This window comes from Rattus norvegicus, chromosome 19, assembly GCF_036323735.1.
Source record: "Rattus norvegicus strain BN/NHsdMcwi chromosome 19, GRCr8, whole genome shotgun sequence".
Taxonomy (NCBI): Eukaryota; Metazoa; Chordata; class Mammalia; order Rodentia; family Muridae; genus Rattus; species Rattus norvegicus.
The window spans coordinates 29893476-29916882 of record NC_086037.1 but is presented as its reverse complement, the minus strand read 5'-3'; the positions used below and the strand labels follow the sequence as shown (position 1 = coordinate 29916882).

Here is a 23407-nt window from a genome sequence, read left to right as displayed (position 1 = left end):
CCTAGAAAGTTCCAAGATTGGGAGAATTTAGGAGTTTATAACTAGGGATGATCTACAGCTGTGGCAAAGCCTTTTCCCAGCACATGGCAGCCCTAGGTTTGTCCCCAACAGTAAAAATAAAATCCCACAAAATAATTCAAACAAAATGTCCTGAAGCCTGCGCCCTGACCAGTCTCCTCAAAAGTGCGCAGGAACCTGGGTCCACATTTAGGACCCAGCACGGCCTCTGTGACCCATGAGAAGGGATCTAATATGGGAATTAGTACAGTATGACTTATCCTTGTGGATACCTTTGGTGACTGACAATAACCACCTGACCCCTGAAAACCCATCTACCTGGGGGGCTCAGCACTCATGTCACCCAAAAAGCACAGATCCTAGGGCCAGCATGGGCAGGTGGTGAAGAAAGTTTGTCTCTCGTGAACATCAGTTGCTGCTCCTGACCTGACTCTATCCTCAAGAGACAATGTCACCCCAGAAAGTGTGGATGTCAATGGCTCTTCCCAGGCCAAGGCTGGGATACTGCTTAAGTTCCACAATGCACAGCAGTGCTCACTCTAGAGCTAAATGTTCTACAGCTGAAAGGGGTGGGTGCTCTGCTGGCCACGCCCCTCCCCTGCAGTATTTACTGCACTCAGAGTGGTGCTTCAGATGTGAGGGACTTCTTAAGGCTACTCCCATGGAGAATGGCAGATTCATCAGAACAGGGCACAGGGTGAGTTCAGAGCACAGCTGGGAGGAATGGCTGACAGGCAGTTGAGCTGGAGAACTGGCATCCAAAGTGTGACTGCCTGAATTCCTCTTAGACCAAAAGCCCTGGATCTGAGCTACTTTGGTGCGTGCTCCTAAGTGGGGTCCCAGACACAGCTCAGAATTGGGGTTGTGCATGGACTTTGGTGCTGGCAGCAGGTGGCTTAGCCATAAAGTGCCGAGCTTTCCCATCTGTTCCCACTCAAACTCCTCTGTTTCATTTTAGGTGTGTTTGGTATAGTTTTGAGACAGTATCCTGTAGAAGCCCAACTCGCTTTGAGCAACAATGTAACATAAAAATAACCTTGAATTCAAGATCCTCCAACCCCTCTGTCCCAAGTCCTGGAATTAAGACCTCCAGCTGTGACCATTTTACTGCAGCATAGGATCCATCTGTATTAGAGTGAGCTTTGGAAATATTGGAGCTCCGACTGTTCCTTAGAATTCAGGTTTCCTTAATTCTTAGCAGGAGTTTTGTGATGATGCTGATGAGAGAGTCAGAAGTTACACTGGGAGAGGTAACAGTTCTGGCAGCCCTGAGTGCGCAGTGAAAGTCAAGACAGAAGCCTGCTGATTAGCATCTGAGTGAAAGTGGGAGGATTCAGAGTTCAAGAACAGACTCAGTTACATACCTAAGACCATATTGCAACATTTTTGTTTCATTTTTGGCTTGTTTTCTTTGAGACAAGGTGTTAATTTATAGCCCTGGCTGTCCTGGACTCACAATGCCTCTACCTCCCAACGGATGGATTTAAAGGCATGTGCCAACATGCACTGCCACTAATTAATTTTAATTAAACATGCTGGCACAATCCAGTAATCCCAGTGCTTAAGAGGCCGAGGCAGGCAGATATCTGGCTTCCTGACAAGTCTGATATACAGAGAGCATGTCAGAATAGCCAGGGCCAAACAGAGAAACCCTGTCTCAAAAAATAAACAACAAAATGAATTTGTTTTAAAGAAGAGAGGAACGATTTAACAGAGAATTAGAGACCGAGATCCAAATGATATTGGGTAGTGCAGAGCCTAGCTTCTGAGATGAAACTGGACACCATGGGGTTAGGGTGGGGATTCTCATCTTGGACTGGGAGACAGGGGGTGACTTCAGGCATGGAAGGCTCAGTCAGTCATTAGACAGGATTCTCAATCAGGAGGGTGTTGTAAGATCCAAAATGTGTGAGCAGTGTTCTGCATGAGACTAGAAGAACCCGCCTACCCATACAAAACAGCCAATGAAGAGTAATCACAAGCATACGTCTGGAGGTCCACAAGAGGTTAACGTCCACCTTAGTGTGGATTATTCAGAGCACAGGTGGAGAGGAATAGAAGAGCTGATGGTGGCTGAGGCAGGAGAGGAGTTCGGGTGTGAATTTGAGCCAGTAAAATGGAGCTTGGAGGTCGGGCAGAGCAATGAGAGGTCTAACAGCATAGCTGTTGAGATCCTTCAGATTAATTTGTCTTAAGAGCCTCATGCCATAGCCAAGGGCAGGAATAGATCTGACTATTGGGTGGCTGGGCTCACATAGCCCAACAGGTTTGGCCTTGCATCTGTGGGATTCCAAGTCTCTCCCTTTAGACACAGCCATGGAGAAGGTGTAGCAGTGAAGGTGCAGATGGCTTTGCAATGCTTGGCTTATGGTATTGAGTACTTCATGCTCCAGAGAGCTAGGGAATGTCCTAGAAGCCAGGGAGGCCGAGCCATGAGGAAGACAGGTCTCCAGGAGAGAGAAATGATAACCAAAGTCACTAAGAACTTCCTGAATCACAGTGTCTGTTAACCATATATTTTATTTACTTATTTTTATGGGCCTGAGTGTTTCCCTAATAAATGCTTGTGCACCATGTGGTATGGGTGGTGCCCGTGAAGTCCAGACTGATTCCCTAGAACTGCAATTACAGCCTAATAGGAGCCACCATGTGGGCACTGGGAACTGAACCCTGGTCTTCTGCTCTTAGCCACTAAACCAACCATCTCTTCAGCATACCCCCTCATTGTATTGTCATTAAGATTTACCCATTTAGCCTTCAGTATTTGAATTAATGAAGATGTGACAAGAGTTATAGTTACCATGATGGTTCAGGCATAGACAGGCAGGCATCTCATTGTATACAAAATATAAATTCATTCATTCTTTCTTTATTTCTTTCTCTCTTTCTTTCTTTCTTCTTTCCTTCTTTATCTTTCTTTGTTTTACTCTTGGAAACAGGGTTTTTTTGTGTAGCTGACCTGGAACTAGCTCTGTAGAGGGAGCTGGCCTAGAATTCACAGAGATCTGTCTGCCTCTGCCTCCCAAGTGTTAGGATCAAAGGCCTGTGCCACCACCACCACACATCCTTCTGTTTTAAAGGAAAAATGTAGCCCTACATGGCAGCAGGAGTTTAGTCCCAGTATAGACATTTTTCTAGAGTTCCTGAAGGGCTTGCTGCCTTCCTCTTTAGCCCTGGCTAACATGAGAGCTCCACACCTATGGGGTTTGCTTCATAAGAGTCTGGAGGATGAGGGTCACAGGCTGATATATCTGTGTACAGCAAAGGATGCTTGGTGAAGGTCAAGTGGGTACAGATCAGCAGGTAAAGGCTCTGCCACCCAGCCTCATGGCCTCAGTTTGATCATCTGGTGAAAGTAGAGAACTGAGTCCACATTGTGTCCTCTGCTCTCCATGTGCATATCATGGCACAGGAAGACCACAAACTACATAAAATGTAAAATGCTGAAATGCTAAGGGAAGAGGCCTATGGTAGGCGCCTCCTAAACCTGAGACTTCCAACCCCGAAAAGCAGGGGGTAGAGAGTGAGGATGCAGAGTGCACACAGGTCAGAACAAGGCCATGTTCCTGAAGCCTCCATGTGTGGTGAGCAGGCTCTGGGGCACCATGAGGGACATCAGGAGCTTCTGCACTTTGTAGAATTACAGGGTTCCATGTTACCTCATATGCCCACGATTTGCCCCCTACTGCAGGGATTAGCCAATACCAGAAGCCTCCAGCTCCCAGCCCTGCTTTTACCATGTAGGTTGATCCAGAAGAGCTTGGAAGTTCCTGGACCTGGAGTCTCAGGTGGTTGTGAGCCACCTGACCCTGGTGCTGGAGACTGAACTCAAGTCTTCTGCAAGAGCAGCAAAGACCCGTGCACTGCCTGGCCCAGCCAGGGCTGTGAAATGGTGTTTATTTTCTTCTGAACAAGCCCAACGACAGTTTAGGTCCCTAGAAGCCACATAAACCTGGATACAGTAGTGTCTGTCATCCAGCACTTCCCACAGGGAGATAGGAGCCTAAAGTGTACAGTCTCTAGGATTAGGGGGAAGGGCTAGCCTAGCATACACAGCCATGAACGAGAGGTAGAAGGTGAGGACCTGTGCTCAGGTTGTCCCTGACCTTTACACAAGCACATGAGTACCTGTACTCACAGAAACGCCATACAGACATAGGTGAGAAAAGAAATAAAAACAAACAATACTGAAAATACAATATACTGGGGCTGGAGGGATGGCTCAGTGGTTAAGACCACTGACTGCTCTTCCAGAGGATCTGAGTTCAATCCCCAGCAACCACACTGTGTCTTATAACCATTTCTAATCTCATCTTCTACCCTCTGCTGTTGTGTCTGAAAACAGGGACAGTGTACTCACTCATATGGACAAAATAAATAGTTTTTGTTTTACTCCTTTTCTAAAAAAAGAAACCCATCTGTGACACATGATCATTGTGTGATTCCAAATGTCCCTAAGTCAGTACAGTCCTATTGCTACATGGTCACCAGTTGTGTCAGCCTTTGGAGTAGTGTGGCACAGTTGAAAAGTTGCTGGTCACAGTGACCAGGCAGCCTAGAAAGCTCACCATGAGCAGAGAAGGCTGTGCTGTGTCATAGTCCTCTACCCCACACTGCAAATATCCCTACAAATAGAGCAAAAAAGAACAGATGAGGAATCTTCCAGGTTTCTTTCCTCTTTGATTTCTTTATTAACCTAGCCCCTGTGCTACATGTAACCTTGTCACATCCTCTGTCCCATCCCTAAGCCCTCATACCTGTCAGATAAGACCGGGATCTTGCTTTGGGGGGAAGCTCTGGTCCCTTTCTGTCCTAAGAGGCTCTGAGCCATCGCTGAAAGAGAGTCCTCTGAGGATTGAGGGAAGTCCATAGCCAGTGCTCTGACTTCCAGGAAGGTTTGAGGAAGGTTATCCTCTTCTTGTGGTGCCTCTAGTAGGAGCAGCCCACACTTGGGCCCAGCTCCCACTATCAGGAAAAGACAGGTGGCTCTGGTCTTTGCACAGCTCCAGCGGAATGAACAGTGCATCTCTCCTCTCTCTCTTGCAGGAAGTCTCAGCCTCTGGTGCAGGTGCTGTTCCCAAGGCAAAGGAAAGGGAAGTGCAGAGTGAGGACTCCCAGGATCCTTTAAAACATTGTCTGCATTGTCTTCATTAATTTTTCTGTTTAATTTTTATTCCATGTGTATTGATCTCATTGTAGGGGTGTGCATTACAAAGCATGAGTGTTGAAGGTAGATGAAAAAGCATGGAAGTCACTTTATCCTACCGGGTGGGATCCTAGGCTCTGAATCAGGTTGTTGAGCTCGGCTACAAAGAGCTTTCATACTGAATTTCCTGCTGGCTCTGATTTCAGGGAGAGCGTCTCATAGAGCGCAGATTGGCCAGTAAACTACTGATCATCCTGCCTCAAGCATTACCATCTAGTTCATGAAAGGTTGAGTTATTGACATGAGGAACTGGGGATGGGCAGAGGTGCATGACTGAGGCTATCTCTGCTCAGTGGAATGCCTTTGGGGACTGATAGTTTTCATCACTGAGATGTCATTTGACTGCAGTGCTCCTCTGGAGAGAAGGAGTCTCTTTTGCCAGGGCATCAGGCTCTCCAGACAGGCCTGGAAGGTGGAGGTCTAGAGGCCAGGCCTGCATTCCTCTTCAGAAGCTGCATTTACCACTCTGGACAGTGCTATAGCACAGGGTCACATATCCAGTTCTACCCTGAGACCTGCTGATAAAGAATGTCTATCCTGGGACAATGTCTATCATCGGTTCAAGTTGTGGCCCAACCAACTTATTATAAAGGATGATAGTGGTTGGTTGAAAAAGGCAGTAACTTCCTATGAACCATATATTAAGTTTTTATGTAGACTAAAATTAACAATGGAAAGAACAGTGGTAGGAGAGGAAGCTGGAGGACAACTGCTGCAAATGCTTGCTTTTGAAAATGCTAATGAAGAGTATAGGAGAGCATAATTACCTATAAAGGAGACTGGGGATATTAATGCTTATATGAAGGCATGTAAGTATATCTTCTCTGAAAATGGAAAGATGCATTTTTGGCACGTATTGATCCAGATAGAGTTATTAAATTATACATTGAAATACTCTTGAATATCCTATAGGCACTTTAGCTCAAGATGAGTTGCCTTTAGAATGGATATATATTAAATTTAACTTTAACAAAACATTAACAACATATGAGGAACAAATTTCTTTAATTATTCAGCAAGGCATACAAAGACCTGTTACACTGTGGGGATATGATTCTGCTGCTTTTGTTTTCTCATTAAGCAAAAATAAAGTGGAATATTTAATGCAGACGTCTGAAGTTTTTCAATTAGTCATGAGTTCTTACACTAGAAATACTGAATTTCATTTTCCCCATAGTAAATTCTGGGATTGCTTAAGAAAACAAAAAAAAATGTGATAAATACACTAATTTCTGTTGATCCATTACCATCTGCCATTACTGTGTTTACAGATAGCTCCAAGACCAAAGATCTAAGACAGATGGCTTATTGGACCAAAGATAAATTTTGGGGACAAGAATCTTCTTTTGGGTCAGTACAACAAAATGAAGTATTAGCAGTAATTAATGTATTGCCGGATTTTACTCATGATGTAAAAATATTATAGCCGAGTCAGCTTATGTTGTAGGAGTAGTACAGAATATTGCAACTGCTGTTGTTTCTACATCTAAGCCTATATTAAATGTTATTCTCACATATTAAAGGACTATTGTTATTCTGAAACTCTAGAATATTTATTACACATATTAGATCACATTCAAGATTGCCAGCATCTTTAACACTTGGCAATCATATGGTAGATCAATTAGTGGCATTTGCTACCCCAGAAGAAAGCAGTCATAATCATGCCAATACAGGATATTTGCATATTAAATATAAGGTTCCCTATTCTGAAGCCAAACAAATTATTGCTAATTGTCGTATTTGTAAGCCTTCACTTATAAAATGTATTCCATCTGAAATTAATCCCAGAAGAATGCAACCTAATACATCGTGGCAGAAGGATGGAACCCATATTTCTGAGTTTGGTCGCCTTTCATATATACATGTAAGCATAGATAATTTTTCAAAATTTGTGTGGGCTACACCATTGCCAGGAGTACGCACTGCTCATGTTATACAGCATCTATTGGAAACTTCTGCTGTTATGGGACCGCCTTCTAAAATTAAAACTGATTATGGACCAACATATATTTCTTATCAATTTAAACAATTTTGTCGGCTCTTCTGGGAAAATGGCGACTCCTGCACGTTCTCCAGAGTTGCTGCTGTCCAAGGAGCCTGCGACCTCCATGGGCCCTGCTGGGGAACCCTGCCTGAGGGGCCAGCCTCAGCCCATGCACAATGTGCTCCCTGCCCTGCGGCTTCGAGCCCCCAGTTCCTGAGGACGTGGGGCAGCAGAGTTTGGCGGAGCTGCGGGAGAGGTTGAGGCGCCAGGAGAGACTTTTGCGCAAAGAAAAATTCATTTGCAAATTGCCCGACAAAGGTAAAAAGATCTCAGACACCACTGCCAAACTGAAAGCTGCCATTTCAGAAAGTGAAGAGGTCAGAGGGAGAACTGAACTACTTCATCCTGTTAGTGTTGACTGTAAGCTAAGGCATAAAGCAAACACAAGAGTTGATACCGACATAGACAAGGCCCAGAATTCTGACCTGATGCTTGATACTTCATCATTAGTTCTGAATGTTCGTCAGTAGACATTGAATCATCTAAAACAACCTCAGAAACTCAGGGACCTACACAGCTCACTCACAAAGGCAATGAAGAGACTTTGGAGACTGGCTGCACAGTGAGTACCAGCCCGTCTGTCCGCATCACAGTCCAGGCTCCCCCATCTGAAGTTAATGAACATCTCCCCCAGCATTCAAGTCAAGCGGAAGAGGTTTCCAGCAGCGTCGACAGTCTGTTTATCACTAAATGGCAAAAGATCACAACTGCAGACCAGACTGAACCCTCAGAAGAAAACACCAGCACTGAGAACTTTCCAGGACTGCAGAGTGAGACTCCTAAGAAGCCTCATTACATGACAGTGCTAGAAATGCGAGCTAGAAACCCAGTGCCCCCTCCTCATAAGTTTAAGACCAATGTGTTACCCACACAACAGAGTGACTCACCAAGTCATTGTCAGAGGGCTCAGTCTCCTGCTTCCTCAGAAGAGCAGAGATGCAGGGCTAGGCAGCATCTTGATGATGTCACAGCAACTCGCCTTCTTCTGCTCCACCCCCTGCCTGCACAGCTGCTCTCCATAGAAGAGTCGCTGGCTCTGCAGAAAGAGCAGAAGCAGAATTATGAGGAGATGCGGGCAAAGCTCGCAGCACAGAAACTAGCCGAGGGACTGAATATTACAATACAGAGCTACAAACCAGAAGGGGAGTCTTCAGGGAGATACCGAGAATTGAGGGATGAAGATGATGCCAGTCCTCAGATGAATGCTGAAAATGAGCGCTGGGAGATCCCGGGAGTTGACTCTTGAGCTTACATTGTCTCATCGAACTTCCTAACAAGTACCAAGACAGTGTCAGACCTTGTTGAGGGACAGCAGTTTAACTTACAGAAAGGTAGCTACAAAATAAGAACCCAGTTTGTCTTTCAGAAGATGATCTTCACATGCTTGAACAGTTCAATATTTGAACATTGTGTTTGGCCGTATTGTGTTACAGTTTTGCAGTATATTGTGCATTGGTCTGATATTTTAGTGTGAGTAGAACACACGTTTTCTATAAGATATCTGCTTTTTCCTTCTTCGTATTCTTATCAGATAGCACTGCTTACACCCCTTCTGGTGAAATACTTTGTTATCCCAGGCACCTAAAGTGAATTAGGAAGGCCTGGTCCCCCTCACTCGAGAAATGAGGGGAGCAGTCTAAAGAATGGTACGCATGCTTGCATGGACAGGTTCCTGAGACGCTGGATGTGAAATGCCGCACACAACACTCGGGAACCACCACCACTGTGTCTGCTGCTCTGTCCTCTCTTGGGGCGACTGCTGTCACCTGTGATGAGGTTAAGGAGCACTTGGAAGAAGTGCTGGGTGAGGAGGGTCTTCTGAGCTGGTGTGGGGAGCTGCTCCTGGCTGCCCTTGGCTTGAACTCATTGCCATCTGGGATGATAGGCCCTGTACAGGACACTCGTGCTTGGTAAGGAAACCGGTGTTTTTCTAAGTGTTACAGTTGAATTGTCAGTTAATTGCTTTTTTTCCTTGTTAAACCCACAGAGGTGTTTACAGGCTGCAGAAACCTCAGTCCTGTATGTGCACATTTGTGCTGTTTAAAATGATTATATGATCATTTCCAGCAAAGATAACAATGTTATCAAAAAGCCTTTGTCTATTATGTGGAACTTGTAAAGGAGAAATAAAATACCAATCAGAGCAAAAAAAAAAAACCATTTTGTCAATGATATCATATTGTACATATTACTGGTATAGAATACCATCCACAAGGACAAGCTTTTGTTGAAAGAGTTCACCATACCCTGAAATGACAAATTATAAAATTAAAAAGGAGGAAAAGAGATGACCTTACACAGCCTGAATGGAGTTTGCACACCTGTCCCAGAGTAATATTGGCATAAGCATTATTTTTTATTAATCTTCTTAATTTACCACAAGGTGAAGGTATATGAAGAGCAGATAGACACTTTATTGGACTTCTCCCTGAAGGCATGGAACAGACAATATGGATAAAAATTGCCCGAGATGCTGAATGACAGGAAGGGATATTACTGTATGTAGGGGAGAGGGTTTTGTCTCCTTACAGGATGGGGGACAATTCTGGTTACCCGGGAGACGGATCCAAGCACAGAATGATAAGAACCACTCCCTACCCTCAGAGGAATCCAGTTAAACCAGCTACATTTTCTCCTGATGGATGTTCTCCTGAGATGAAGGAGGTGTCCTCCATTACTGAGGCCCTGGCTTCTCTTTGTGTCGCCAAAGGACAACGGAGAAGGATCGATGCAGTGACAACCCCATTACCTATGTGGGGTCAGGTGAAGCGATTAAGCACTGAAAGGAAAACTATGTTGTCTCCTGTAGGAAAGCCCTTTACTGCTGAGCACGTATTGTTAGCAGTGTATGCTTTACTCACGGTTTCTTCTGTTGCGGCCAATGCGAGTTATCAGGCTTATATTCCTTATCCACCTTTATTTGAACCTGCTACTTGGCGGGGAAACAGATGTGGTTTTATACACCACCCCAAGCATTTTATCATCTCTTTGGAATAATTTGACCTTTTGAATAGACGTGATGGAGCTTTGTATAATTTTCCTTATGCTGGATTAAAGATGCCTTTGTGTTTAGGAAAAAGACCAGGCCTACAAATGGGTTATTAAAATTGGCGATTACCAGGAATAATTGTTACAGGCTCCAGGATTGACAGCTTGGTCTATAACCAAAATTGGAATAACATTACATTTGTTAGCGAGCCAGTATATCCTACTTGTGCTTGGTTTACTTATGTAGGCTTAAAATATCTCCCATGCAATTGGAAATACTGCCCTGGCATGTTTGGAAAAATTATTCAAGATAAATGAATAAATTTGAATCCTTATGGCCAATTATTAATACATGTTCAGAACGGAATGTTACCACTTGTGATTTGTCAAATGTTAACAGGATGAACTGAGAGGAGAATGAACGCCTTAATGGATGCTTGCTGATGGAATGTGGAGATGGAGGCCTTGCTGATAACTGACTGGCCTCTGTGGAAGATCCTACTGCGTTTCAAGCTCATTTGTGGAAGACTGTCACTGCATTAAAAGAAGGTGTGCTTGCTAATGGAAGCTTTTCTGGGACACTCAATCTGCCTCTCAGTACAATTTTACAACATTTAAGGAAGAAAAGGTTACTACTTGTATTCCTATGCCATATTTCTTTTTAATAGGAAGATTTAATTTTGCTAATGGATTTGCTTGTACTAACTGTCATTGTATTCATGTATTAATTCATCTATTCAGTTTAATATAAATCAATATTCTATTATGATATTCAGCAAAAAATATATGTATGGAGGCCTGTTAATTTGAGACATCATTGGTCTCAAGATCCTCTTAATTATATGATTATTGAATTTTTTAATAATCTGCTGAGGAACAGTAAAAGAATTATTGGAGTTTGTAGCTACTATTTTAAGCCTTATTTCTGTTGCTACTTTGGCAGCCATTTCCAGCATAGCATTAAAAACATCTATTGAGACAAAGCGTTTTGTTGAAGACTGGCATAAAGATTCACATGAGTAATGGATAGAGGAAACTAAAACTGATACTAGACTTCAACATCAAGTAGATGTTTCAAAACAAACAGTAGAATGGTTGGGTCGAAAGAAGTTATTTATTAAAAAATATGAGGATTTAAGATATGATTGAAATCCTACTACTTTTGTGTTAATAAATATATGGATAATGATACAGAACATGATTGGAAGTTAATTCAAGCCTATTTGGAAGGTAATGAAAGTGCTACAAAAGTAATTAATGCCTTGAAATACGATGCTCGAATGTCTTTTGGTAAACAGCTAGAAGATACTACCCCTATGGAAATAGCTAAATTATTGGCTGATCAATTGACAGGATTAGATCCCAAGGCTTGGCTTCAAAGGATTTTCCATAGCTTGGGAGGAGCTAGTTTTGCCATAATCTTATGTACATTATGTATTATGTTGCTTTATTTTTACATGATTAAACCCCTACAAAGACTTTTGCTATGTTATGGAAAGTGTTTCTTATAAAACAAAAGAAAAAAGAAGGAATTGTTAAGACATAGAGATGCAGCTCCCAGGCAGGGTCAAGAAAGGAATGGAGACAGATACAAGTAGGGGCTGGAATTCCACCCTGGAGAACAAAATCTTTTTCTCACTTGGCCTTAAGCTATGTTCTGCTGTGTCCTGTTTCTGTGGAAGTGGTTCTAACGCTCTCTTGGTAATGGTGAGTATATTTTGATTAAAATAAGAGAGGTGACTTGTTATATGAATATTTTGAGAAGAAGCCTTTGTTTATTCGTATTTCTTTGTTTAGTCTTCCCTCAGTTGTTCCTGGTATCCTGGGAATAATGATCTTATGATATCTTGACAAAATGAAAATTGTAGTTATTCATATTCCCAGCTATATAGGGATTAATAAAGCTTGCAACTGTGTGCAGTTGCTTCTGCCTTTGCTCTGCACCCCCTGTGTCCTGGGGGTATGTGACCATACCCAGGGCCCCCAATTCACTAGACATTGACAATGGGTCACCCCACAAAAAAAAACCAGAAGCATCTACCTTACTTAAAAATGGGTATTTTATTGAATGCACACACTAACACTGATTGATCATATCCATGTGACTACTGAAGCTTTTTCTGCTGTCTGTAGTGGTGAGGACGTCAAAATCTTACTGAAAACCATGCACACTCGGTTTAGGTTGTATTAAAGTTGCCCACCATGTCAGTGTTCCCTGCAAGGTGCCATGGGACAGTAGTAGCATGAGTCTGCATGCACATCGACACATTTCACTAGGGACTACACACACACACACACACACACACACACACACAGACACACACACACACACACACTTTACTGACATGGTGCACATTCTTTGCACACAAGGAAGAAAGTGAGCAGTAATGAAAACACACCAATAATGGAATTGATGGAGGGAGCTATGGGGAAGCTGGGGCTTAGAGTTACTTAAAGGCCCTATGCAGGCTCTCCTTCTGTTGGAGGAGAAACTTCAAGTGCAACGTGGTTCTTTATTTTCTTTCTCTAAAGCACAGAGGGCTAGGGTGGAACACAGGGCTTTGAGCATGTTCGGCAAGTGCAGTCACACTGAATTAAATCCTAGGGCTGGAACCCTATTAATCTTCTACAGAATTCCAGAGCAGCCTGGATGAAGACTCTCAGCTGAAAAGGTGGACATCTCAAGACAGGCACTGACAATGGCTGACAGACTTGACTGAAGACTGGAAATGTTTTGCTATCTCACAGGAAAAGAAGGCCCCTCCTACCACACTGTACTCTAAGGACAGTTTATGCAGGTTAGGATGACATGAACTATTGTCTCATGTCACAGATATCAGCACAAAGTATCCCAGGTGTTGTATGCCAATGGCAGCATTAACATGACAAAGCACACAGTGTCATGAAGACATAAATCATGAGTTTGTGTAGCAAGACCCAGGCCTCTTCCAGGTTCTTAGATAGTAACTGAGAACCTCAAATACGGTAGTGATGTGATAGTGTGGGGGTGAATCTAGTTACAACTAGTTTCTATTGTGACACAGATGACTCTTTTTGTGTCATGGTCAGCTTATAATGAATGACTAGACCTAAGCATGAGAATAACCAAATACTACATTGCTTCTCTAGCTGCTGAGCTTTTAAAAGCCCTGGGGTGACAGCAAGCTTTTGTGGACATTCTGGATTGGTCCTTCTGTACTTTAACTCTGTGAGTCGCCTCCACTCTCAGTAAGTTAGTTCAATTCCATAAATTGGATATCTGTCATCTGGAAAAAATACATTCTCAATACGATCCCAGATTGGCCATGGAAAAAGGGTAGCTTGAACTGTCCCACCTCGGTTCTGGGCTTGCACAGGCCTGCTCTCCAAAAAAAAAACCTGTGTTCACAGCTGCAGGCTACATTCACTATGGATGCTGTTGAGGTTCCTCCCTAAACTGCTTAGATTAAAATAATTTTTTTGCTAACAATCAAAAAACTCATTATGCCAAGCTGGGCTACAGGAAGTTACTTTCTATTCTGTATTTTATGAGATGTGAATATTATACATGGTCCTCATTGGTAATAGGTGAAAGATCTGCTCTAATATGGACACTAAGTGATGCTGGAGGACGATCCTGACCCACAATGAGCAGTGGGGACACCAGAGCCCTGTAGGGATGCCTGACAACCTAACAGGTTGAGCACGCACGGCTCAGTAAGTTCCCTGTGAACACACATCTCCTGAGATCTCTCTATTTAATTGGAGGTGATCCTGTCCACCTAATACTGCACCTCATGTGGAATAACAAAAGCCACCTGCAGGAGCTGTGGTGATGACTCACAGGGTAGAGCATCTGCTGCTCTCTCAGAAGAACCACATGGACCCTAACAATTGGGTAAAGCATGTCAGTGATTACATCATAAAGTGTGTGTCTGAGAAAGAGCCACATTCTCCACACAAAAGACACTGTCACACTGGGTACCCCTTGGTGAATTTGAATTCACTTATTAGCCCAGGCTGCATGGAACATGCAGAGATCCATCTCTAGCTGTCAGTTCTAGGTCCACAGGAGGGGACAGAACCCTTGACTAAGAAAGATGGTCTTAAAAGTCAAGAGATAGAATTCAATTTTTATTCATAAGGAATTCATTTTTACAACAAAACGGAATTAAAACGAATAAATTAAAATATTTAAAATATTTGAAAAGTGAAAAACAGTAACAAGAACATATAAATATGAAACAACAAAAAGAAAATTTCAATTAAAATCCTAACAAATATATTTCTAAACAGCACATTCTTAACGAACATTTAGAAGCACAGATGTATTGCTGTTTCTCCTCTTGCACACATAATGAAAGGCGGTCCCCCAAGCTGTCTCTCAAGTGCTGTTTTCTGAGAAGAAAGTAAGACCTCAATCAGTCAGGCTGGCTTAGTGTTATATAAATTTAGGGTCTCTAAGAAATGACAAATTAACTCTGAGGAAGAATACTCATCCAAAAAATTTGTTACCATTCAGGATGTTTGTCATCAGGGACTCCTGAGAAAGCAACTTATTCTTCAGGAAGCTCTCTTACTGCTGTGTGTGCAATTCCAGCTCTCTTGCACTTTCTGAGACCTGGGAGAGGAAGGCAGTTTTTCAGACACTGATTTGGTGGTGAAATGCAAGGCAGCTGTCGGAAGGCTGCCTTCTACCACCTCAGTTCTATTGGACAGTCAACATGGACCTTTTAACTGATATCATTGTTGCTAACTCTTTGGGAAGGGCAAAATCTCCAGAGAGCCTCAAAGTAATGTGGGCTGCCAATATGGGACCCAGACTTATACCAGTCCAAACCAAGTACAGGCCAATGGGAAGAGACCTCATTGGGTTGCAGAAAGAAAGGAGACGTCCATATGTCACCAAGGTTAAAAGCAATGACAAGTTCTAATTTGACATTTGCACTTTGTTCTTATCCCGCAATGATGCTTCCTACACAAGAAGTCACATGACCACAGAGTGTCATTTGTCAAAGAACCAAGAACTTGTTCAAAACTCTACATAGCATCCAATCTATCACATGGATATGCAATAATGAGGTATGTTATTAATCTGTCACCACTTCTATACTGTAGCTTCAAAAAGAGCAGACAAATATACTTGGAAAATAATTCAGTTTCTGAAAAGTGTTTAACTTCCCAGAAAACTTGTGCATAGGCAGAGCAATGAACAATGCCATTACATGAGGTGGTTGGCTGGTTGTGAGTGTAAATTAGAAAGGTGGTAAGAGAAGCAAAGATGTATCAAATTGGCAAATTTTATCAGATATTGTTAAGCTAACACAGCTGCTCGTCCCTACCAGATGATGCTGGGTCTGGACGTTGCTGGTCTTTATCTTTCTTGTTGAAGTCAACCAAATATTTCTGGTTCAGTGCACACTCAAGATGTACCTCCTTGCTCCCCTGCTTCCGTGGGACCAACTTCTTCCTACATGTGTTCTCCATTAGGAGCTGGCTGAGCAGATTTCTGGAAATACAGTCTGCATAGTAAGATCATGCTGCCCCTTTCTCCCATTCCTACTCCCAAATCCCACTAACTCTACCAGGTCCCAGATACCCATGAAGACTTAATAGAATTAATTTCGATACATATAATGCTGCTGCACAAACCACAAAGAGTAAATTCCGGGAAGAATAAATTGTTTGTTTGGCCCGAGCACCAATTAGTGTCCACATCTCTCAAAAAGAACATGGATCTACTACTATCCATGAAAGCCCAATGCATGGGGCCAACATCAATTAGTAGTGGGCCAACACCCTCAAAGGAGGTCAGTAGAACCAAGAGAAGGTCATTCTAACCATGTGGTCCACGCACTGAGTGTTGTAAAACCTGGTGTGACCCCAGAAGTTCAGGTCAGCCTAATAATCTTCTGTTGACTTCAATCAGTTCTGTTCTAGCTAGAGCCTTCTGAAAATGCCTAGACAATCCTTGGATGAGTAACAGTCTGTTATGGAACTGAAAACTGAGTCCTAATGACCCTGGCACACTGATGTGTAAACAGCACAAGAGATAGAACCAGAGCTGAAGACCATGCAATCCAGAACAAAGAAATCAGAAATGGCCATTCCACAGGTGACAGCCTTTCTGACCAGGACTTACCTAGAGAAGGTAATCTCCTTCTTCAGCTTATGGTTGTTCTCATGGATCTCAGTGTTCTCCATCTCTAAGTTGTGCAGAATTGACATGACCTCCTCCTCCATTCTCTCCAGGTCTTCATAATATGGATTTGGCCTGAAGTGTGGCCTGGCCCCAAATGATAGAATACACTGAACATCAGCATTTAGGAATATATGAACTCAGGGTGGGTCCTGTACTACCCCAGTCCTGGAAGGACACCTTCCTAACTGTACATATTGGGATCTTCTTCAGCTTCAGAAATGTGTTTTTCTGCGTCCAGGGCACCAGAATCTCAGCATCCAGATGGAGGGTTCCCTAGCTCCCTTTGTTCAATCAAGAGGAATTCTGCAGTCAAGCCAGTTAAGCTATCAAGAGCCTAGGCCACACCTCTCCATGCTCCCCCACCCCTACACACCCAGAAACCTGTGATTTCTTTTTTCCTGTTTTGATAACAGACCTTATATCAACACAAAATTATAATCTGCACAAAGAATACAAATATACAGACAAACGTGGCCACACAGGCAAAGAACTGTGTTGTTGACAGTGGGGCTCCCAGAACAAAGCATTCACATCACCATGAAAGTGTTAGAGGTAAATACTCAGGCCAAGACATAGACCCCTAGTTTCCAAGTTTGGAGGGAAATATAAACATATAAAAGTTGTGCATATGCATTTGGATGTATGCACACACAGATTCACAGACTGAGACACACCCACAAAAAAGAGAAATGTAAACAGAGTCAGAGAAAGAGAAGGAGAAATATGGAAACAGAGAGCACTGTGAGAACCAGGAGAAATGCATGCACCATAGCTGTCTCAGAGGGCAAGACACACAGACAATAACAAACAGGCCTGAGCCTGAGACCTTCTAGTCAAGCATTGAGATGAACAGTTTGGTACCAGGCCCCTCAGGCTGCTGCCTGGATCTTCCAGCACTCAGTCCCCTGCCTAGCAAGTACAGAGACTCACCGTAAACTCACTGCAATTACAATCATGCAAAGCCACCAGCTGTCAAGGGCTTTCCAAATGCACACTGGGAACTCACTCTCCCTGACTTTATCCCTGAATTCGCCAGTCAGATCACAAGTTCTGCTTTTCAAGAAAAGGAAGCAGATGAGTCCATTTTCCATCTCCCTCCTCAGGAAGGGTCAGGTTCTGAATCTCCTCTATATGGGAGGTGAGGTTTAGCACAGGGTGGTTAGGGAGACACAGCTTTCTAGAACCCAAAACCTTAATAGGATAAGATGAAGGTGACCTTGCTGACCCAGGAATGAAACAAGAGCATTTGGAGCGATTCATACCTGTTGTTCTTGGATCTCTCTGTCAGGAACCTCAGGCGATCTCTCAGGTCATTTCTCTCCTTGGTAATGAGCTGCAGCTCTTTACTCAGCCTCTCCTTTTCCTTCTCAGCCTGATTCTTGCTTAGGTCAGTGCCAGGGGAAATGTTTCTCTCCCAGCGTCTGTAGGTAGAAGAACACAAGTGAACCTGCATGGGGAGAATGCCTAGAGTGTACATAGACCACAGTGAGGCCTAAATAGGAGAACAAGCCTGGAATCCAGTGTCACTGCTAGGCGATTGGTGTATGCTTAAGAGACCTCCTCCATGGTCTCAGTTCTCCCTCTACTCTATAGAGACCAAGATATGTAAGCAGTCAGGTGTTCCGTATGCTGGACATCATGTGCTTACATGTACCACGGAGATGGCTTCTCCAGGATTATCATCAACTGAACAGGGTACAGCTTGGTTTCAGGACCCTCACCCCTGTGGTTTCAGAACTCAGATGATAAATTCACCATCCACAAAACTTGAGTGATTGGAGACACTCAGATGTCCTACCCTGGTACTCTAGGCCAAACTTTGGATTTAAAACGAATTTCCAGGTAGGATATGTTCAACAGACTTATCAATGCCCCGATTTGAAATACCAAATGCCCCAGAAGTGCCAATAGTTTTCAGGCTGAATCTTTGTCTACCCGTTCCAAATAGTTTTGGTATTTTAGAAAAATGTAACACACAACCTCTAATATATAAAGCTAACAATGACCCTGCCAGTTAGAAGAAATCAGAGAAGGTCTAAAAACATAAGGTTATTGCCTGGAGCACAATTCTCCCCCTTTTCCTACTGTCAGATATCCACTGTATTTAAAGAAGCAATGATAGTGAAGTACATTGCTTCCCTGTCTAAACTCAGAAAAGGTGGACCCTCCATGACTCCTGATGGTGTTATTATACAATGTAACATAACAAATGCACTGTAAAAGTAAAGACCAGAAGTTCACAGTATAATAGCATTGGCCTTACCATATCCTCCCAGTGGGGATGGGGAAACTAAAGGTCTGAAATCTTGACTTTAAGGAATTGTAATATTCATGGAAATTCAATTCCTTTTCAGATGCTCCCGTTGTTGTGGCCCGTTGCTAGAATGGTCAGCGTAAGCCTCCAGCCCCCCTGACAGGAAGCTCAATATATACTGCTCAGAGCTTACTCGACATTCCCCAAAAGTGCTGTCTTTGTCCATCATTACTTTGAGACGAGAGGCCAGACTCCTTCACTCTAGTCTCTCCACAATCGACGTTCCTCCTCCCAAAACGCTTGCAAACAGGGGAAAACATGTCTTAGGTTGTAACCGCCAGACTCAGACTGAGAGAAACTAGGGCCCTGGTTGTCACTACAACACTGGTGACATCACAGAGGATGCCAAGAACTCTCTAGGAGACAATAGAATGTCCAAGAAGGGACAGCTGATGTCATGGGGAGCAGACTTTGACTCCCTGCTAATGTTCTCCCTGTACTGAGCATAAGCTGAGGGGCCCTTTCCAGGAGACTTTCCTGGGGTAGAGCCACTGAGCATCTCCTGCTTCCAAAGCCAAATTTTCCTCAAGGCTTGATTATAAAAAACCTTAGTAATCCCTATGCATCTAAATGAATGTTTCCTTCCATATCTTGCACAAAAATGTCTCATCATAATTCAAATTGTCCTCATCCACCAATATTAGCCGTTAAAACTTCCTGAGATTTCACACCAGCTTGAATATGCAGTCAAAAGTTCTCCTGTCTCATTATGTACAGGTGCTTTAAATCACATCAAGAAGTAGTCTGCATGGTAGGTTACAACATGCGTGTGTATTAGGGGAACACTCATGAAGTCGTGTGCTTAGCAATCGACAATTTCCAGAATATACCTTAGGAGAAAGAGTTGAAGTCTTTATGGTGCTAGGAAAAGTGTGGAGACCAGTTGGCAGAGGAAAGTGCAATATTGGAGCCACCAGTGAAGGGAACCTCATGCTGCTTGTGGGGTTCTCCTCTCTGCACCAATGTTGCCAAAGGAGCACTGCTCACAAGCCTGAGTAAGATATACCATGAGCTTCTGTCAGAAAAATAAAATAGTCAAGAGATATAGGGGGTGCACATAAACGTCTAAAATGAGGGTATAAACATGATTAAGTGGATAGAGCAAGGTCCCAGCACCTGTACACTGGGAAATGGCCACCCCACCAAACACAAAAGCATCTATGATAGTAAAAAATGAATACTTTATAGAATGCACACACTAACACTGATTGATCTCATCCTTAGTTTAAATTTTGGGGGCAAATTCATGGCCCTAACTATTTTTCTCTCAACTTATATAGCAAAAAATAATTAAGAAAGAGAAAAGAAAAAGTCAAAACAAAAAGCTCAAGCTTCTCATATGAGGATTGCAGGAAGTGTTATATGGGAGTCAGTTTTGATCAGGCCATTTTAGATAGAACAGTGCATAGTGACCCTTAATGTGATGGGCCCTATATAAAGATTTTTGCAATATTGGAATTTTAACAAACCTCATCCAGAACATACAGAAGAGGCAAGGATGTGATCACCATGTCCTTGCTCTCTATCAGGGTATTTTTCTGCGTCCTTGATTGTCAAGCACATAACAGCAACAATCTGAAATAGCTGGTAGACACTGAGAATCGTGGCTGAAACTATAGTTGTGGGTTACACACCTCAACTGTCAAAGGCCAATGCTGTACTCACACTCTTTGGAGGCAACTCTTGTAAGCCTATGTATTGGAAAGTGGAATGAGGTTTATCTGAGCTTAAAGTGCATCTGGCCAGCTAGGTAGAGGTCAACTTGTGATACTTGAGACCCGTCTAAAACCAGCACAGAAACCCACACTTCTTTCCAAGCATCATTTACGAATTCTCGATTATTTACCATTCTCTCCCTACCAGTTTTTCAGTTTTGAATGGTAGAAAAAAACTGGAACTGATCTTTCTATTCTAAGGACATTGATCTCTCTTTCCTTAGGTGCACATTAAGAGTGCATACAAATGGATATCACCATCTGAACATCTTAGTATTATCTACTCTGTATATGTAGCATAATACTGTGCCTATGACAGTCTCAAGATTCCTTGAGTGTTGTTGCCCCATCAAGAAGTGTGAAGAACTGAGGCCAATCCTCAGGGATCCTTTCGAGGGATTAGAAGAAAGCCATCAGAGATACTCCACTTCTTTGTCCTTAGATTAAATCAAGTTGACACAATGTGAACCTGGTGGGCTATTTAACCATGCATCTTTCTCCCAATCCCTCTTTTCTGAGTTCAGTCCATGGCAGAATTCGTTCCCCACCATCCTAGATATTTCTTGGTATATTTCCACTAGAGCCAGGTTTCTTTTTTTTTTTTTTAAATTGGAATTAGTTGTAGTCAATCAACTGCTGCCGAATGTAAGAAATGATTAGTATCTATTGTAACTTACCACACTGTGTATTTGTGTATCCAAGTACGTTATTGGCAATCCAGCATTATTGAGGAATTGGAAACCAGCGCTTTGGACTTGCCTTTCTGTGCCTAGTCCTGGCTCACAGGCAGCAGGGGGCAGACCTTGAGTTCCTCTTCAGGGACAGAGTGATGTTGAATGGGCTCTGAGCAGACAGAGAAACACAGTTGAGGCAGCTCCTTTCAGTTATCAAACACATCATCTCCTTCCCATCTTACGGGCTACTGCTGAGGTCTTGCCCCCATAGCTACCTTAACAGCAGCGAATTTGTTACACAGCAGCCAGCTCTTTCCTATTGTGCTGTAATATGCCTCCACATCATGGATGCCAAGAAACAAACTAACAAAAGAAAAACAAAAAAAAAAAAAAAAAAAACCTGACACTGAACTGTGTGGTGCTGGTCACATACCCTGTTTTGTTCTCTATGTTATGAGGTTTGTTATTATTAACAAATTCCCCAACTATAAGCTTCACATAGGACCCATCAGATTCAAGGCAAATAGGAACAATTATGAGGAAAATGGCCTGAGTCAGGGACATAGACAGCAGCATTTCCAGCACTTGGGCGTGAGCCCACGTGGATCTTGCAATGAGCTGGCCCTCAATGTCCAGGACACAGTTGTGAGCTGTTGTTCTGGCTGAACTGTATTGGTGTGTGCATTCAATGAACTCCACCTATTTACATGAATTCAGTGTTGGTGTGGTTTGAATCCAGACCCCTTGACACCAAATCTTCCCTTCAGCAGCATTTAGGAGAAGAAGCTAAGGTCAGGAGAGGTGACATCTTGCCATAAGTTATGTGACAAGAGGAATGGTGAAATGATCCCTTCTGATAAGAATCAAGGTTTCCTCTGTGGTATTTAGGTCTATACTGGCCCTGTGTAACAGCTTCAAGAACCCATTTCTGATTTTCCTTGGGATTCCCGTGATGATGCACTCAGTCAGGATTGGAAACAACCAAAATGGTAGTCAAAGTGCTTGATTTAAAAAATGTAGGGAACACTGCAAACTCATGTTTCAGGATATTTGATTACATTGTAAGCCCCAAGATTTGTTATTTACTTAAAAAAATGTACGTCTGGTGGTGTAGGTCAGCACTAACACAGACATTTACCTCTAGAGCTTGGTGGTTTTTATTGATAGAGAAACTGCATAGAATCGCCATAGGGACCTGTGTCTTAGGTCTGTTTCCCTAGTATATCCTCTATATCTCTCATGATGGTGATCATGTTTCTGGCTAAATGTATGTGTGTTTACTGGGGAATTGAGTTTAGTGACGTGCAAATATTATTTAAACCTATGTATTAAATGTTGTCATTTTGTTAATTTTTGTGGTTTTTATTGGATTCTTTTGATTGACTGTCGTAGTTTTATTAAATCATTTCCTGTTTTCTCTAATAGTTTATGCTTCCCTTCAAGCTAAAGTATTCCTTTTAGGATCCTCTACAGAGCTGTCTTACTGGTTATACATATTGTGTTAAATTTATTTTTAGTGTGCATTAGTCAGCACAGTAGCTGGGCAGCTGCCTGCCCTCCATGGTATCAGATCTACTTTCCAAACAATAACGCTCAACTCTTACTGACTGTGTAGCATCTTGGCTGCTCTTTGTTCCCCTTGGACAGCCCTCAGGACCAGGCTCTCCTCTCCCTTAACTATGGCTGCTGTCCTCTTCCTCTCTCCTCTCCATCACACACGTTCTTCCTTTATTCTCTGGCAGCTTCTTCTTCTTTCTTCCCTCCTCATGATCCTCTCTAGCAAAGACCTCAAGGCTCACCTCCCCCATCTCTCTGCTGTGCAGCTGTTGGCTGTTGGCTTCTTTATAATCACAGTTAACTGGGAGCAGGGTCAGCGTTTGGGGGTTAACCAGTCTTGAGTTCTACAAATTAGCATTAAATAAAAGCAGAATTAGACTAATACACTACAGGGATTTCTTTAGTTTTGTTTTGGTGTAAGTTTTCTTTTATCTTTTCACTTTCTACTTCATTTTAGGCTATTTTTTTATTAATTGGTTATTTTATTTATTTATATTTCAAATGTTTTCCTGCTTTCCAGACTGCCCTCATCAAATCTTAAATCCCATTTCTGCTCAGCTTTGCCCATATCACAGTGCTCCCCCACCCACACATACCCATTCCCACCTCACAACTCCAGGATCTCCTTTTGGTGGGGCAACAGGCCTCTGTGTAGTCAATGGCCTCTCCCCACATGGATGTCCCTTCAGTCAGTCCTCTTCTACACA

At 42.9% G+C, this 23407-nt stretch overlaps 1 long non-coding RNA gene and 1 pseudogene across 2 annotated transcripts; one reads left to right on the top strand and one right to left on the bottom strand.

The window, feature by feature from the left end:
* Window positions 1-7699: 7699 nt before the first annotated feature.
* Window positions 7700-8480, top strand: LOC134483610 (DNA-directed RNA polymerase II subunit GRINL1A-like; annotated as a pseudogene).
* Window positions 8481-14465: 5985 nt separating this feature from the next.
* LOC134483565 (uncharacterized) lies at window positions 14466-19083 on the bottom strand. 2 transcript variants are annotated; one of them, XR_010060377.1, is made up of 5 exons: window positions 18704-19083; window positions 17703-17861; window positions 15581-16524; window positions 14754-14859; window positions 14472-14636 (listed from the first exon to the last, which is right to left on the bottom strand). It is a non-coding gene; the product is annotated as an uncharacterized LOC134483565 (long non-coding RNA). The 2 variants fall into 2 exon arrangements; XR_010060378.1 differs by having other exon boundaries at window positions 14466-14636; window positions 15581-17861; window positions 18888-19083.
* Window positions 19084-23407: the final 4324 nt, after the last annotated feature.